The sequence below is a fragment of the Oryctolagus cuniculus genome, chromosome 20 (assembly GCF_964237555.1).
Source record: "Oryctolagus cuniculus chromosome 20, mOryCun1.1, whole genome shotgun sequence".
NCBI lineage: Eukaryota > Metazoa > Chordata > Mammalia > Lagomorpha > Leporidae > Oryctolagus > Oryctolagus cuniculus.
The window spans coordinates 4,068,948-4,086,096 of record NC_091451.1 but is presented as its reverse complement, the minus strand read 5'-3'; the positions used below and the strand labels follow the sequence as shown (position 1 = coordinate 4,086,096).

Sequence of the window (17,149 nt, the reverse complement as noted above, 5' to 3'; positions counted from 1 at the left end):
TTAAGTAAAGATTTCAACAGTTTGCTCCCACACAGAAACATAAAGTGAAAAATACTGTTTGAGTACTAGTTGTAGCATTAAATCTCAATGCACAGCACATTAAGGACAGAGATCCTACATGAGGAGTAAGTGCACAGTGACTCCTGTTGTTGACTTAACAAATTGACACTTGTTTATGGCATCAGTAATCACCCTGGGCTCTTGTCATGAGCTGCCAAGGCTATGGAAGCCCCCGGAGTTCACCAACTCTGATCATATTTAGACAAGGCCATGGTCAAAGTGGAAGTTCTCTCCTCCCTTCAGAGAAAGGTACCTCCTTCTTTGATGACCCGTTCTTTCCACTGGGATCTCACTCTCGGAGATCTTTCATTTAGTTTTTTTTTTTTTTTTTTTTTTTTCCCCAGAGTGTCTTGGCTTTCCATGCCTGAAATACTCTCATGGGCTTTTCAGCCAGATCCGCATGCCTTAAGGGCTGATTCTGAGGCCAGAGTGCTGTAGAAAATATGCCATTTATAACAACAACAACAAAAAAACCTTAAATAAAAGATACTGGCATCTACAGTTACACTTATGTACAAAAACTACCAAAGATAAAAGTATATTACCTAAAAATGGAGAATGAAAATAAGAGCCAAAAGTCTTTCTGATGAACTATATACATATAAATGGCCAACAAAATTAATAAAATTTTGAGTATTTTTGTGATCTTCCAATATAAAATCCAAGCAACATATGGATAGGTTTGGTTCTAGGATGGGCTTTCATTACACTACTAATCATTTACACAGGTGATAAGAATACATTCAAAGACAAAATGAGATACACAAAGAGGTGTATTGGTTAGAATAAAATTTATATTATATTTTCAAAATTATGAGTAACATTCAATTAATTGAGAGTAACAATATTAATGTGACAAGCACAATAAAGAGATTTTTGTGGAAAATAGCCCATATATATATATATATATATAATTTATTTATTTATAGATTTGTATATAAAACAAAACTTTAGAAATGCATACATAAATATAAAATCTATTATCTAAAAAATATAATTTAGAGTTCCATAATAATCTAGCTACTGGTCATTACAAGAATGGGGAGCAAGCCACCAGCTGTAGCTCATAGTTTCTGTCTCTCCCTCTCTACCAACCTCTAAAATTAGATAAATATATACAATCTTTAGATCAAAACCACATCAAGATCCAGACACTTATCCACATAATTATCAGGAAATGTGCCAATATCTAGACACACAGTGCAAAATTTGAATAATCAAAAAACTCAATAATCAAACAATGAATTAGAGTTCCATAAAAATCCAGAAGTTATTTATATATATATATATAAACATATATATACATATTACATATAGCTGATTTTTTTTTTCATGTATATGTATATATTACCTTGAGAAGAGAGAATGATTATGCTTGGCTAAGATGGCTATGAGACAGTGTATACCTGAATGTTTCCAGGAGAACTTATAGAATGTTGGGTGTGACGGTGATCTCACAATAAAAATTTAAATCATCAGACAATGGTCACAGGGCTGGGATTAGCCTAGACTAGAATATCTGTGAAAAAGAGTGAGTTCAGTGAATTCAAGGTTCAAAAAAATTTACCTAAATTTCCAAAGTAAATGGTTAATTTCAAGATCCATGTATGTATATAAGGCTAAAAATGAACTCCCCAGCTAATGAGACTGATGGAACTACCCTAGTTTGTTCTCAGGTACTGTGAATATAAAATTTGTTTGGACAACTTCCAGAAATTGAAGAGTTGATGCCCTAACAATGATAAAGAACATCATGGTAGCCTTAAGTTTCCTGCACTAGAATTGGCACAAATTAGATTATTGACTATTTACTCAGGCTACAGTAAACAAAATCAAATACAACATGAAAAGTAGAGAAATGTGACAATTTTATATATGTGGTATATTGACTATTGGATATACCAATGGCAAATTTGGTAGAAGTAGAAATAAGGCCCCAAGAAGATGTAACAGACATAGATAAAAACAGCCCTAAATAAACATTTAAGCTACAGAAAATTTGTACTTTCTTAAATCAAGGAAATTGCATGCCAATGAATTCAATAATCTTAGAGCCAAGATAACAGTATCTCAACCTAACGTATGGAAAATTTAAAATGAATGCCAATTTTGAGTCTCTAAAAATAAAGAAGCTATAAAACACATGTATACTTGAAAGTGAAACAATGTAATATCCAAAAGTGATGTTATAAAACATGAAGATGGAGGTTACTAATACAACCTGAACAATTTTGAGTAAATTCATGGCATTATTAGGTAAATGCAAAAAGAATGGCCATACATTGGCAGTGCTAAGATTAGATTTCATGTGGATATTGATATACATAAAATAATAAATTAAAAATGAAAATAAAAATACAAACCTGATGCACATGGCAAGGGAAAAGTTTGCTTTGCCTTAAGTAACAATGAGTATTATAGTGTGAGACATAATTTAAAGACAAACATGTGGATGGGTATTTCTATAAAAGGGTCCAGAATAAACTGGAAAAATTGTAGAACGGCAGGGACATGTATTTTGGAAAATTCCTGAAATCAGAAAATAATTTACAGCTCCAGTAACATCCAGAAAGATATAGTATCCCATGCTGATGACCATGATGGTACTGGCCCCATAAGGTGCCGAAATCCTGTACTCATGACAGTATCTAGGACAACTTGCAGCATTTAAATTGAGTTTATAACCACAGAATCATAAACAAAACTATGACACCTACTGTTTCCCTGTGCTAGTATTGTCATAAATCAGGTTATTAATTACACATTCAGGTAGCAGTGGTAAATTCTAAGACAAAATAAAGAGATATACACTCTATATAAGACAGTTCATTTCGATTACATATTGTACAAATTAGTAATTTGGGAGAAAGAGTCAAAATCATATAGAGATGGCATGGAGGAATACGAAACTTAAAATTACATTAAAATAATAAAAATGTCAGGAACTTAAATTGGAAAAGACCATGCTGACTAATATATTAACTTTTAGTGAGCATACAAGTACCTTGACCAATAAATATTTATGGTCAAATTTTGATTTTTGAGTACTAAAAAATAACAAATTGTAAACAGAATACATTAACTTGAACATCTGAAAGGGTCTGCTGTAGTGACACAATTTTGGACAATCATGTGCATGGAAGGAGTGAGACACCTTACAGAAATGTGAGCCACTTGATGACTTCAAAAAAAGAATGCTGACTAGAATGAGCAAATGCTTTCAGGGCTATGATTGGCATGTATTTTGATATTGAGTAGTAGGGAATAATTTTGTAGAAGTCGTAGGGAATAATGTATTATTGACAAAACAGTATACAGGAATGTTGTGGAAAAGAAACATATATATATGTATATATACATACACATATATGTATATGTATAAAGTTATGAAAGAAAATAAATTTAACAGATCTTAAAACAAGAATATTTCAAGTATCTTAACAAAATATATTTGAAATATAATACTGATATGAAGAAATGACTTTGTAAATATTTCCAAAATCAAGTGAAAGTGTGTAGTTACAAAAGAGTCCATGAAATTTAACAAAATATCTGACCTGCAAAGGAGAATGATGACACTGATGAAAATGATTTATGCAATGTTGTGCATGAACATTGTCTGAAAACTGGAAAAATTTAGGTAAAGTTGATTACATTACAAAGATAAATTAACCCAAGATTGCCACAGGTAACTTGTTCTATCATTGACATTAAGTTACACTTTTAATGAAAAAAATAAAGGCAATAGTAATGAATTCAAAAATAGAAATGGAATAAAGTATGTATTCAATGACATAAATTTATGATCATGTTCAACTGAAGTGTAATTTTAAAAATAAATTATTCAGATATGGCATGGCACATTACATTTTAATAACTTGTAATTTGTATTTATAGAATTTTAAGCAGACATAGGTGAAATTTTTAAAAAATAGGCCTAATATTATATTTACAAAAGAGTACCTAATTACAGGAATATAATGCAGATCAAAATTTTTAAAGATTTATTTTATTTATTTGAAAGACAGAATTCCACAGAGAAGTAGAGAGAGAGAGAGAGAGAGATTGGACTTCCATCTGCCAGTTCACTCCCTGAATGGCACTATGGCAAAGGCTACTAAAATCCTATTCCAGGAGCCAGGAACTTCTACCTGGTCTCCCACATGCGTGCTGAGGCCCAAGTATTTGGGCCACCTTCTTGGTTTCCCGAGCATATTAGCAGGGAGCTGGATCAGAAGTGGAGCAGCCAGGACGTGAACTGGTACCCATATAGGATACCACAGCTGCAGGCTGGGGCTTTGACCTGCCACACCACTGCATGGACCCCTAGACCAATTAATGTTACTTAGCATAATAATTCTGAAACAAAGATAAAAGTGTGTTAATGTAGCATGTGGAAATTTTCAAGATCAACATTAAATTATGTGTACCATTGAATCTATAAAATGTTCTAAAGCACATGTACTCTTGGAAGGGTGAATGGTCCACTATTTCAATACAGTTCTCAGGAAACGTGCAAATGAATGTTCTGAAATGATGTATGGAATTTTGTTTGAAATGATGAACTCACAATAAAAATGGCAAGAAAATTTAAGAGTGAAAGTCTGATGTTAGCTCTTCAAGGAAGATGGAAGAGAAATATAGATGAAAACGATAAAATGCAACAGGAAATAAGACTTAGATGCACATAGTATGCTAAAAAAATTCAAAATGTCTGTGAACAGAACTGAGTCATTCTTTAGGAATGATAACAAAGTAGTGAACACATATACAGTAAGTGGATGAAGATATCAATTAAATTAACTCTTAAAGAATAAAAAGAAAATTGTCATTTTTTTTTTTTTGACAGGCAGAGTTAGACAGTGAGAGAGAGAGAGACAGAGAGAAAGATCTTCCTTTTGCTGTTGGTTCACCCTCCAATGGCCGCCGTGGATCTGCGTGCTGCGGCCGGCGCACTGTGCTGATCCGATGGCAGGAACCAGGTACTTATCCTGGTCTCCCATGGGGTGCAGGGCCCAAGGACTTGGGCCATCCTCCACTGCACTCCCTGGCCACAGCAGAAAGCTGGCCTGGAAGAGGGGCAACGGGGACAGAATCAAGAAACCAACATGTCTCATAACAAAGTCAAGTTAATGGAATATAAGTATACAGAATTACACTTTGGAAAATAAAATAACCAAGGTAAATATCTTTTCCATACAATTCACAATTTGGTATATATATTGCATATATAGCCAAGTGTATTTGCTTCTGAAAAATTATGAACAAGAAAGTTACACAGACACTTCATGAAAGGATATGACATGGTCACCTCCCAACGAAAAGCAGGCCAGGGTAAGCCCAGGTTCCCCATGTTAAAATTAAAACAACATAGGCTGGCGCTGCGGCTCAATCAGCTAATCCTCCGCCTGTGGCGCCAGCACACCAGGTTCTAGTCCTGGCCGGGGCACGGGATTCTGGCTCAGTCACTCCTCCTCCAGTCCAGCTCTCTGCTGTGGCCCGGGAGTGCAGTGGAGGATGGCCAGGTCCTTTGGCCCTGCACCCACATGGGAGACCAGGAGAAGCACCTGGCTCCTGGCTTCGGCCACAGCGGCCATTGGAGGATGAATTAACAGTAAAGGAAGACCTTTCTCTCTGTCCCTCTCTCTCACTGTCCACTCTGCCTGTCAAAAAAAATATTACATCATAGCATGGTAATGACCATAGCACTGCTACGGAGCACTGCTACAGAAGTGTAAATAATCTCGTTACCTGCAAATCAAAATTGTCCCAAAATAGGTGTGATATTTTGCATTTTATTTTATTGTTGTGGTTAGAAAATAGAACTTTGGGAAAGAAGTTAAAGAATCCCCAGCAGATGTAATGGACATGATTGAAAATTATTCCAAAATTTCACTTACTAAAATGTAAAATTTGCAGGAATTTAACCTAAAATGTTTATGGTACTCAGGGAAATGATGTTAAATTAAGTATACCAATTAAGTATACCACCGTGTATTATTCAACAGTTACAATTATTATAGTGTTTTTTTTTGTTTTTTTTTTGTTTTTTTTTTTTTTTTTTTGAGGCCAACTCTGCTTTTGTTGCACAAGAGCTGCTCCATGGCTGCCAGGAGCTCGGGATTCAGGAGCCATGAGCGTGGGGCTCGGCCAGCAGCCCGAGGTCCTCCAGCACAGCTGGGTCCCACGAGAAGGTCAAGAGGGCGAAGGGCACCTGGGGGCAGAGCAAGCGCCACCCTGCTGCTGGGGGGCAGAACGCGGCCCTGCTCTCTGACTTCCCGGGGCCCCACGCCCAGGCTGGGCACCCCTCCCCAGGGTGCACTCCTTCAAGGCCAGGTTCTCCTCCAACAGCTTCTGCCCCCCTGAGGCCAGCAGCTCCAAGGGCAGCCAGCCGCTCTCCAAGGCCTCCCGGATGAAGCTGTACAGGGCCGACAATCGCTCGCAGGCATATAAGGTCCCTGCGGGCAGGACAGTCAGGGCCGACTGGACAGCACGCACCCTGACCCTGGCCTTCCTGGGGCACCGAAGACCCAGCACCCCCCCGCGCCCCCTGCAGCAGGCAGCCATCTGGGAGGCACATGTGCAGCAACGTGAACCTGTAGCCCCGCAGCACCCTCTGCTGCTCTTCCTCGCGCCTGGCCTTAGCCCACAGCATGCTCAGCCGCTCCACCGCATCCGCCCTGAACCTCTGCTCTGGCTTCACCTCTTCTGCCATGAGGCTGAGGAAGTCTGCGGGCAGCTCGAATTTGGAGGCCTGCAGCGTGGTCCCCACGGGATCAGCAGCCAGCGGATGCTCCTTGTGCCTGTGCAGGCTCTGGGGCTGGGCCACCACCGCCTGGGTCAGCACCTAGAACTCTTCCGGGCTCTCCTGATCAGGACTGGAAGCAGGGCCTTCTGGAACCCGATGGCCTCAAAACACTCATGTGCCCCCTCCAAGCAGTTGATGCGCTCCGGGAACAGCTTGTTCTGCAGCTTGATCTTCAGTACTTCTCCTCCTCAGGGTGCAGGTGGAGGTTGTCCAGGTACTTGGCAGTGGTGTCCACGCCCAGCTTCACCCGGACACGGGCTTTGTTGAATGTGTGGATCATCATGATGGACACAGCCTCTGAGAGAATGGCCTCCTTGATGCTGGCCTCCCGCTGGTCCCTGCTCAGGGTGACCCCATGAGCGGGCAGGTGAAGTACACGCCCAGCACCGCCAGGTGAGTTGAACCCTCCTCTTTGGCCTCAGGGACCACGTTAGTCCCTTGCGCCTCGGGGCTCCCACGGACAGTGGCCTGGGCTCGCAGCTCCTTCCTCACCTGGTTCCCCATGGACCTGGGTCCCTGGGCCCAGGGCTGCTTCTGCTCCAGCCGCCGCCATCTGCACCTCATCGATGGGTCCCCAGCGGGGCTGGGCTGCCTCAGAGCCAGCTGGTTGGGTTTCTCTTTGGGGGCCTTCTCCCCCAGGGAGTCTGTGGTTTCTGACCAGGCCCCGAGCTCTTGAATTTGATGTCTGTCTTGATGTCCTGGAAGAATTTCTTCATCGTGGTGGGGGGGTGGTAGTAGTGGGGAGGGAGGGGGCACAGCCCAGTCAGGATGGGCTCAATTATTATATTTATAGGAAAAATATGGGCACAGAGAAGTGCATTATGGACAATTTCAAAAATCTAAGATAGTTTAATTTTTCATTCTCTAAATATTCACGAAAGTAAATATAAATTTCTTGTCAATGAGTATGATGACATTAGGGCCTAGAAGATTCTAAAGAGCTTTGAACATAACAGTTACCTGGAAACCACCCAAAATATACAGGGAGTTGATGACCTCAAAATGAAAAATGAAAACCTCATGTTTTCTCCGATGTGTAGTCGCTAATAAACAGGGTAATAAACAAATTTATTGTATATGAGTGAAACTGTCATGTTGGAATTTGATTATTATTGATAGTGCTTGTCTACTCCCATGAACTGTGGTCTTTCTACTTTTGTCTTGTTGAACTCTTTATTTAGTGCTGCATTTTGCCTGTGACTATAAAGTAAACAAAAATGTTATCCCAAAAATTCAAAAAGGAAGGAAGATGGAAGAAGATAAATGTCATTATATCCTTAGAATTGTACCTTTGAAATACATGAAATCTGTTCTCTTTATATTAATAAAAATAAATTATTAAAAACATATGATCCATTCTCCTGAGTGTGACAAGGTATTTTATTCTGCCCTGTGACTTGCCTTGTTTTTCTTCAAGAAAGTATTTTTAGCATATTGTGCTCAACATTAGATGATATGTGAAATGCAACCAAGAAAGGGATATCAAAGAACTGTGCTTTCTCTTTGAACCAGACTGTAATTAGCTGTTCTCCCATGCAGTTAGCCAGGAGGTGGATTGGCAGCCAGCACATGAATCAGTGCTCATATGGGGTGCTGCCATCATGGGAAGAGGAATTACCTGCTCTGCCACAATGCTGGCTCCTCATGCACTTTTATTGGTATGTGGTCTTTTATGAAGTGTGTTCACATAATTTTCCTCTCTCATTGGTTTGTCTTATTGTTGAGTTATAAACATAAATAGCCAATACTTTCAGTTGTCCAAAGTACTAAAATTCCAACAATGCACCTATCACTCTCACTCTTCTCATTAGTAAAAGTAAAATTTCAGCAACCATAACCCATAAAATTGTACAATAAGGAAAGACCAGAGACTGTTCCCGAACAATAAATCAATTTAATTCCAGATGCCATCTTAGCTTGATTTATCTGGTACTCTAAAAGCATAGACCATATGCTAGGTCATAAAGTAAGTCTCAGCAAATTCAAAAACTTTGACATAATAGCATGCATCATCTCAGATACGAAATGGAATAAAGCTGGAATTCAACAACTCAGGATTCTCTAGATCATATGGAAACACATCGAGACTGAACAACATGCTTTTGATTTAACAGTGGGTCATACAAGAAATCAGTACAGAATATAAAAAGGAATGGGGGCAGATGGCGGAATAGAGAGGGAGGGAGCACAGCGAAGCTCCACTAAGGGAAGGTTCAAAGAGGGATGAAAATTTGTAGTTTTTAAGCCCTTCCTCAAACTGGGGTGTTGGGGTGGACACGCGGGGAGGACGCGGACGCCTGGGACTCAGGACACCAGCAGGAGCATGTACGCACCAGCGCTGGAGGCCGAGGTGAGACGGGGCACTCGCCCAGCACCACGGCACAGCTGCCGCCGCCCCTCCCCCAACACATCCTGGGACGGACACTGGGACATGCATGACTGAGTGGGAGAGGAAATAGAGAACGGAACAGAGTGAGTAGCGCTGGCGGAGAGAGTGCACGATTCAGGGACACTAATTGAGAGACTGAGTAAGCCAATGTCTCTTGGCGCCTCCCCGGAGCTCCAGCGGGCGGGAAGCAGCCATTTTGTTTGTTTACATTCGGGCTTAAAGGAGAACTATCTTTGCCTCCACACTAATCTTCGGAGGCGGAGCCCAAAGGTGGAGCTGAGGGTGCTCAAGGGAGGGCAGCCCGAAGCCCTGAGACCCGACTACTCAAGTTACTGAATAGCGCCTCCTGGTGGGGAAAAAGCACAGGATCCAGAGCTGCAGTGGGCAGAGAGCAGCCATCCTGTCTGTTTACCTGCGGGCTGTGTAGATCAGCCTGGTTACACAGGATATTGGTAGAGACTCACAGCAGCCTATAGTAGAGGGAAATCAACCCGAAAAATCACCCAGATGGAATGCCAAAAAACAAAACCAAAAACCAAAAAAACAACATAGAAGATAATATAAATTTGCCAATGGAGCAGGCTAAACCAACAGAGGCAGAAGAAGAAGAAGTTGAAAACATGCCAGAAAAAGAATTCAAAAAATTAATAATCAGAATACTTAGAAATAATGAGAAACAGTGTCAAGAGCTGAATGAAAAACAAGCCCAAGGATTAGAGATCTTAAAGAGAAGCCAGAATGAGATACTAGAACTGAAAAACTCAATTGACCATATAAAAAACACCGTGGAATCCCTCGGAAATCGAACAGATGAAATAGAAGACCGAATATCAGAATTCGAAGACAAACTTCCAGAAATAATACAGTCAGTTCAATCGCAGGAAGAAGAAATTAAAAAATTAAAAAACACGGTCGGAGACCTACAAGATTCAATCAAAAGGTGTAATGTTTGGATAATAGGAGTCCCTGAGGGGGTGGAAAGAGAGAATGGATTAGATGGTGTCTTCAATGAAATAATATCAGAAAACTTTAAACAAAGGCAGCTGGATAACAACACACAAATACAACAGATAACCAGGACCCCGAACAGAGTAGACCAGAAGAGAAATTCACCACGACACATTGTGGCAACACTCAGTTCAGTGACACACAAAGAACAAATCCTAAAATGTGCCAGAGAAAAGCGACAAATCACATTCAGGGGTAAGTCAATCAGACTTACCCCAGACTTCTCATCGCAAACACTACAGGCAAGGAGACAATGGCATGATATATTCCAAGTTTTAAAAGACAAACAATGCCAACCTAGAATACTATATCCTGCAAAGCTATCATTTGTGAATGAAGGGGAAATAAAGATCTTCCACGACAAACAGAAACTGAAAGAATTTGTATCCACGCGTCCAACCCTACAACACTTGCTCAAAGATGTGCTGCACACAGAAATACAAAAACAAGAACTTCACTGCAAAAAAAAAAGCGAATGTAGATTAACCCACAAACAAAGTTCAAAATACATAAACAGCTCGTTTCAGGAAACATGAAGGGAAAAAGACAGTACTTAACAGTAATCACATTGAATGTGAATGGTCTTAATTCCATGACAAAGAGGCACAGACTAGCAGATTGGATAAAACAAGAGGATCCAAATATATGCTGCCTTCAGGAGACACACCTCATCAGCAAAGATGCACGCAGACTGAAAGTGAAAGGATGGAAAAAGATACTCCAAGCTAATGGAAATCAAAAAAGAGCTGGTGTGGCCATCCTAATATCAGACAAAATAGACTTTAACATAAAAACTACTAAAAGAGACAGAGAAGGGCACTATATAATGATTAAAGGATCTATCCAACAGGAAGACATTACTATTATAAATGTATACGCACCTAATTACAGGGCGCCTGGCTACCTGAAAGAATTACTAAAGGAATTAAAGGGAGATATAGACTCAAATACAATAGTAACAGGGGACTTCAACACCCCACTCTCACCAATGGACAGATCAACCAGACAGAAATTCAACAAGGAAACAACTGAGCTAATTGACGCCATAGACCAAATAGACCTTCAGAACCCTCCACCCCACAGACACAGAGTTCACGTATTTCTCCCCAGTACATGGAACATTCTCTAGGATTGACCATATACTAGGCCATAAAGGGAGCCTCAACAAGTTCAAAAAAATTGAAACTATACCATGCAGCTTCTCAGACCATAGTGCAGTGAAACTTGAAATCAACAACCCAAGAATCTCTACACCATATGCAAATATATGGAGAATGGACAACATGATCCTAAATGAACAGTGGGTCATCGAAGAAATTAAAAGAGAAATCAAAAGATTTCTAGAAACAAATGAAAATGATAACACAACCTATCAAAACCTGTGGGACACAGCAAAAGCAGTGCTAAGAGGAAAGTTTATAGCAATTAGTGCCTACATCAAGAAGCTGGAAAGGAACTAAACAAATGAACTCTCTATGCACCTCAAGGAACTAGAAAAACAGCAGCAAATCAAGCCCAAATCCAAAAGGAGGAAAGAAATACTAAAGATCAGAGAAGAAATAAACAGAATTGAAACCAAAAAAACAATACGAAAGATCAACAAAACCAGGAGCTGGTTCTTTGAAAAAATAAACAAAATTGACACACCATTGGCCCAACTAACCAAAAAAAGGAGAGAGAAGACCCAAATCTGTAAAATCAAAGATAGTAATGGAAATGTAACAACTGACACAATAGAAATAAAAAGAATCATCAGAAACTACTACAAAGAGATGTATGCTAACAAATTGGGGAACCTGGAAGAAATGGATAGATTCCTGGACAAATGCAACCTTCCTAAACTGAGCCGTGAAGATATAGAAAATCTAAACAGACCCATAACCATGGAAGAAATTGAATCAGTAATAAACGCACTACCAAAAAAGAAGAGCCCAGGACCGGATGGCTTCACTGCAGAATTTTACCAGGCATTTAGAGAACAACTAACCCCAGTTCTTCTCAAATTATTACAAACGATTGAAAGAGAGGGAATCCTCCCAAATTCCTTCTACGAAGCCAATATCACCTTAATTCCTAAGCCCGGAAAAGACACAGCAGAGAAAGAAAACTACAGACCTATCTCCCTGATGAACATAGATGCAAAAATACTCAATAAAATTCTGGCAAACCGAATCCAACTACACATCAGAAAGATCATTCACCCTGACCAAGTGGGATTTATCCCTGGTATGCAGGGATGGTTCAATATTCGAAAGTCAATCAACGTAATCCAGCACATTAACAAATTGAGAAACAAAAATCATATGGTTATCTCAATAGATGCAGAGAAAGCATTTGACAAAATACAACACCCCTTCATGATGAAAACCCTAAGCAAATTGGGGTTAGAAGGAACATTCCTCAACACAATTAAGGCAATCTATGATAAACCAAAGGCCAGCATCATATTGAATGGGGAAAAGTTGGAGGCATTTCCATTGAGAACTGGCACCAGACAGGGATGCCCACTCTCACCATTGCTATTCAATATAGTCCTAGAAGTCTTAGCCAGAGCCATCAGGCAAGAAAAAGAAATTAAAGGGATACAAATGGGAAAGGAGGAAGTCAAACTATCCCTGTTTGCAGATGACATGATACTATATATAGAGGACCCAATAAACTCCTATAAGAGGCTACTGAAACTCATAGAAGAGTTTGGTAAAGTAGCAGGATACAAAGTCAACGCTCAGAAATCAACAGCCTTTGTATACACAGACAATGCCAGGGCCGAGGAAGAACTACTAAGATCAATCCCATTCACAATAGCCACAAAAACAATAAAGTACCTTGGAATAAATTTAACCAAAGAGGTCAAAGACCTCTATGATGAAAATTACAAAACACTAAAGAAAGAAATAGAAGACGACACAAAAAAATGGAAAAAACCTGCCATGCTCATGGATTGGAAGAATCAATATCATCAAAATGTCCATTCTCCCAAAAGCAATTTACAAGTTCAATGCAATACCAATCAATATACCAAAGTCATTCTTCAAAGACCTAGAAAAAACGATGCTGAAATTCATATGGAGAAACAGGAGACCCAGAATAGCTAAAGCAATCCTTTACAATAAAAACAAGGCCGGAGGCATCACAATTCCAGACTTCAAAGCATACTACAGGGCAGTTATAATCAAAACAGCCTGGTACTGGTACAAAAACAGATGGATAGACCAATGGAACAGAATAGAATCACCGGAGATCAATCCAAACATCTATAACCAACTCATATTTGACAAGTACCTAAAACCAACCCCTGGAACAAGGACAGCCTCTTCAACAAATGGTGCTGGGAAAACTGGATGTCCACATGCTGCAGTATGAAGCAAGACCCCTACCTTACACCTTATACAAAAATCCACTCAACATGGATCAAAGAACTAGAGTTGCGCCACGACACCATGAAACTAATTGAGAGCATAGCGGAAACCCTTCAAGATATCGGAATAGGCGAAGAATTCCTGGAGAAGACCCCACAGGCATGGGTAATCAAAGATAAAATAAACAAATGGGATTACCTAAAATTGAAGAGTTTCTTAACAGCAAAGAAAACAGTCAGGAAAGCGAAGAGGCAACCAACAGAATGGGAGATGTTATTCGCAAACTATACAACAGATAAAGGATTAACAACTAGAATCTACACAATGATCAAAAAACACCACAGAATCAAAACAAACAACCCAATAAAAAAATGGGCCAAGGACCTTAACAGGCATTTTTCAAAAGAGGAAATCCAAATGGCCAACAGGCACATGAAAAAATGCTCAGGATCCCTAGCCATCAGGGAAATGCAGATCAAAACCACAATGAGATACCACCTCACTCCGGTTAGATTGGCTTACATACAGAAATCAACCAACAACAGATGCTGGCGAGGATGTGGAGAAAAGGGGACACTAATCCACTGTTGGTGGGAATGCAAGCTGGTAAAGCCACTATGGAAGACAGTCTGGAGAGTCCTCAGAAACGTGAACATAGCACTACCACAGGACCCAGCCATCCCACTCCTTGGAATATACCCAAATGGAATTAAAGGGGTGAAAAAAGGCATTTGCACCTCAATATTTGTTGCAGCTCAATTCACAATAGCTAAGACATGGAATCAACCTAAATGTCCATCAACGGATGACTGGATAAAGAAACTCTATGGAACACTATACAGCAGTAAAAAACAACGAAATCCGGGCATTCACAACAAAATGGAGGAAGCTGGAAAACATCATGCTGAGTGAAATAAGCCAGTCCAAAAGGGATAAATATCACATGTTCTCCCTGATTGATGGCAACTAAACAAGCACCTAAAATGATACCCATTGAAGTGAAATGGACACTATGAGAGACAATGACATGAGCAGCCCTTGTCTAGACTGTTGAGGAAAAACTTACTATTTTGTTCCTTTAGTATTTTTGTTGTTGTTGTTGTTGCTCGGTATGCTCTACACAAGACCACTGGTTGAACTCTGCAATCAATGCACAACCATTCTTAAGCGTTTAAAAATTAATAGGAAATTGATCTCTGTGGAACATGGGAGTGGGAATAAGAGAGGGAGGAGATATATAGGACGGCACATACTCAATCAGACCTACCTCCAATGGTGGAACTGGAAATGTGCCAGGGGATTTCAACTCAGTCTTACCAAGGAGGCAGGTACCAATGCCAGCACACTTGGTAAAGAGACAAATATAAATACACAACTGATCCAAAAGATAGGGTAAGTGTCGAAGAGAGTACACAAATAAGACCAGTGTAAGCAAATAATGAAAGATAGAATCAAAAGGGTTGAGAATGATCCTGCGGGGGAAGCAGGTCACACAGCAGACTCATAGAATGGCAAATGCCCAAAACAGCACTCCTGCCTCAGAATCAACCCTTGGGACATTCGGATCTGACTAAAAGGTCCATGAGAGTCTCGCAGGCATGGAAAGCCATGACACGGTGGCAAAAAACAATCTAAATGAAGGATCCTGGCGAACAACACTCCAGCAGAAGGATCAGGCCATCAAGGAGAGAGGTGCCTTTCTCTGAAGGGAGGAAGGAACCTCCACTGTGATATGGCCTTGACTAAACAAATTCAGAGTTGGTGAACTCAAGGGGCCTCCATAGCCTAGACAGCTCATAGCAAGAGTCTCGGGTGATTGCTGACGTCATAAATAAGAGTGCCAATTGTTAAATCAACAACGGGAGTCACTGGGTTCATGCTCCCCTCGCAGGATCTCTGTCCTTAATATGTTTATCTATGAAACTAAAAAACAACAGTACTAGTCGAACAATACCCTATACCTGGTTCGGTTGTGTGAGTGCAACCTGTTGAAATCCCTGCTTAGTATATACTAAATTGATCTTCGGTATATGAAGGTAACTGAAAATGAAATGTGATGAAGGGGGGAGAGGGGAGAGGAAGTGGGTGAGGGGAGGGCCACGGGAGGGAGGGAGGTCGGGGGGAAGCCACAACAATGCAAAAGATGCATTTTATATTCTACTTAAAACTATTGGTTGAGCTCTGTAATTAATACACAATTACTCTTAGGTGTTTAACTAATGCTATAACTAGTACTCAAATAGTATTTTACACTTTATGTTTCTGTGTGGGAGCAAAATGTGGTAATCTTTACTTAACATACGCTAAATTGATCTTCTGTATATAAAGATAATTGAAAATTAATTGTGATGTGAAGGGGAAGGGAAGAGGGAGTGGGAGAGGGGAGCGTTGTGGATGGGATGGAAGACACGGGGGGGGGGGGGAGAGGAGGCTATTGTGGTCCATAAGCTGTACTTTGGAAATTTATGCTCATTAAATAAATTTTAAAAAAAATAAATTTATAAATTAAAAAAAAAAGGAATGGGATACAGCAAAAGCAGTGTTAAGGGTGAAATTTACAGCAATCAGTGCCTACATGAAAAAACTGGAAAGATACCAAATAAATGAGCTATCAATGTATCTCAAGGACCTAGAAAAACAACAACAAATCAAACCCCAAATTAATAAAAGAAATAATTAAAATGAGAAGAAATAAACAAAAATGAAACCAGTAAAATAACAAAAAATAGGTGAAATGAAGAGCTGTTTTTTCAAAAAATAAACAAAATAGATCTACCATTGGAACACCTAACCAAAACAAGAGGGAAAAGACCCAAATCAATAAAACCAGAGGTGAAAAAGGATATGTAACAACATATAACACAGAAATAAAAAGAATCATTAGAAAATATTATAAAGTTTTGACAAAACTATAAATTTTAAGAATGAAACAGGTCATTGCACTCCAATCACAGAATGGAAAAAAAAATAACCATGCTAAGGCAGATCATAATTAAACTGCATAAACCCAGAAATAAAGATAAATCTTAAAAGCCCTGTAAAAGAAAAGGATGGATTATTTTAAACAGAGGATCAATAGAATGTTAACAGCATTCACTGTTGGCGTTCATACAAATTACATGACTCTCAGAAACCTCCTTCAAGTACTGAATGAAAAGAGTGTTTGTGTAGTATTTTTCATATGGGCAAAATATCTTTCAAAACTCAAAAAGAACAGTATGTTCATGTTACAAATATTTTATTTGAGATTGACATGCATATATGACTTTCATGTAAAATATTCTATTACATTTGAAAAGCATACTAAAATAATCCTAATCTCTTTAATCAAGCCACTTTAGATAATAATCTTAAAGGAATTATCCAAGCATCTAAAGATATATAGACTACATCCTTTCCTTCTTGAAGAAGCTTCATGTTTTTAATATGGTGAATATTGGATGCTTTGTTCGGTTGCACTATATTTTTCTTTGAATGCTCAATTCTGAAATATTCTTGAGGCTAACGTTGCTAATTTTTTTTATA

The 17,149-nt window shown here is 39.4% G+C and overlaps 1 pseudogene; it reads right to left on the bottom strand.

Moving 5' to 3' along the window:
• The window catches only part of LOC100340561 (UBX domain-containing protein 6-like), a 28,042-nt pseudogene extending 12,216 nt beyond the window's left edge, over positions 1-15,826 (bottom strand).
• Positions 15,827-17,149: the final 1,323 nt, after the last annotated feature.